The 2,219-nt window shown below is 38.4% G+C and overlaps 1 non-coding gene across 1 annotated transcript; it reads right to left on the minus strand.

Moving 5' to 3' along the window:
- Positions 1-1,100: 1,100 nt before the first annotated feature.
- Positions 1,101-1,208, minus strand: LOC130983400 (small nucleolar RNA R71). Its single transcript, XR_009087394.1, has one exon. It is a non-coding gene; the product is annotated as a small nucleolar RNA R71 (small nucleolar RNA).
- Positions 1,209-2,219: the final 1,011 nt, after the last annotated feature.

The following is a 2,219-nucleotide window of genomic DNA, read 5'->3' on the forward strand; positions in this document are numbered from 1 at the left end:
AACATTTTTTGCCTTTTCTATTAAGGAAGGTTTTATGTTTGAATCATATCTTTTCTTGTTAGGCAAGTCATCAATTTTTTTTTTTAAAAAAAAAATCACTTCTTTTCAAATTGTTTTCAAATCATATCTTTTAAAATTGTTTTCAAATCATATCTTCTCAATCACATCTTTTTAAAACCATAACTTTTCAATCAATTCTTTTCAATCACATCTTTTTCAAATTAGTTTTCAATCAAATCTTTTTAATTTCTAATTTCAAAATCTTTTTCAAAAATCACTTGATTTCTTTTTCACTTTGAATTTTTGAAAATTATCAATCAAATTTTCAAAATGTTTTCAAAATCTTTTAATTGAATTTTCGAAAATCCTCTTACCTCCTTCTCACATCCTTCTATTTATGGAGTACCACTCCTTCTTAATGCACAACTCGAATTCTATCTAATCAAGTTCGAATTCTTCTACCTTCTTTTCTTCTATTTTTCTTTTCCTCTGACACTTCAAGGAATCTCTATACTGTGACATAGAGGATTCCACATTTTTGTTCTCTTCTCTTTCATATGAGCAGGAGCAGAGACAAAGGCATTCTTGTTGAAGCTGACCCTGAACCTGAGAGAACCTTGAAGCGAAAGCTAAGAGAAGCTAGAGCACAACTCTCTGTTGAGGACCTGACCGAATTCTTCAAGAAAGAAGAACCCATGGCAGCCGAAAACAACAACAATGCCAACAATGCAAGGAAGGTGCTGGGTGACTTCACTGCACCTACTCCTGATTTCTATGGGAGAAGCATCTCTATCCCTGCCATTGGAGCAAACAACTTTGAGCTTAAGCCTCAATTAGTTTCTCTAATGCAACAGAATTGCAAGTTCCATGGACTTCCAATGGAAGATCCTCATCAGTTCTTAGCTGAATTCTTGCAAATCTGTGACACAGTCAAGACTAATGGGGTTAACCCTGAGGTCTACAGACTGATGCTATTCCCTTTTGCTGTAAGAGACAGAGCTAGAATATGGTTGGATTCTCAACCTAAAGAAAGCCTGGACTCTTGGGAAAAGCTAGTCAATGCCTTCTTGGCAAAGTTCTTTCCACCACAAAGATGGAGTAAGCTTAGAGTGGAAGTCCAAACCTTCAGACAGAAGGATGGAGAATCCCTCTATGAAGCTTGGGAAAGATACAAACAATTAATCAGAAGATGTCCTTCTGACATGCTTTCTGAATGGAGCATCATAGGTATTTTCTATGATGGTTTCTCTGAACTATCCAAGATGTCTTTGGATAGCTCTGCTGGAGGATCTCTTCATCTGAAGAAGACGCCTGCAGAAGCTCAAGAATTGATTGAAATGGTTGCAAATAACCAATTCATGTACACTTCTGAAAGGAATCCTGTGAACAATGGGACTAGTCAGAAGAAAGGAGTTCTTGAGATTGACACTCTGAATGCCATATTGGCTCAGAACAAGATATTGACTCAACAAGTCAATTTGATTTCTCAAAGTCTGTCTGGAATGCAAAATGCACCAAACAGTACTAAGGATGCTTCATCTGAGGAAGAAGCTTATGATCCTGAGAACCCTTCCATGGAAGAGGTGAATTACCTAGGAGAACCCTATGGAAACACCTATAATTCTTCATGGAGAAATCACCCAAATCTCTCATGGAAGAATCAAGAGAGACCTCAACAAGGTTTCAATAACAATAATGGTGGAAGAAACAGGTTTAGCAATGGCAAGCCTTTTCCATCATCTTCTCAGCAACAGACAGAGAGTTCTAAGCAGAATACTTCTGACTTAGCAACAATGGTCTCTGATCTAATAAAGACCACTCAAAGTTTCATGACTGAAACAAGGTCCTCCATCAGAAATTTGGAAGGACAAGTGGGACAGCTGAGCAAGAAAATTACTGAACTCCCTCCTAGTACTCTCCCAAGTAATACAGAAGAAAATCCAAAAGGAGAGTGCAAAGCCATAGACATGGCCGAATATGGAGAGGAAAGAGAGGAGGTGGACGCCACTGAGGAAGACCTCAATGGGCATGCACCAACCTCCTCTGAGTTCCCCAATGAGGAACCATGGGAATCTGAGGCTCAAATTGAGACCATAGAGATTCCATTGGACTTACTTCTGCCATTCATGAGCGCTGATGAGTATTCTTCCTCTGAAGAGGATGAGTATGTCACTGAAGAGCAAGTTGCTAAATACCTTGGAGCAATCATGAAGCTAAAT

The sequence above is a fragment of the Arachis stenosperma genome, chromosome 5 (genome assembly GCF_014773155.1).
Source record: "Arachis stenosperma cultivar V10309 chromosome 5, arast.V10309.gnm1.PFL2, whole genome shotgun sequence".
Classification (NCBI taxonomy): domain Eukaryota; kingdom Viridiplantae; phylum Streptophyta; class Magnoliopsida; order Fabales; family Fabaceae; genus Arachis; species Arachis stenosperma.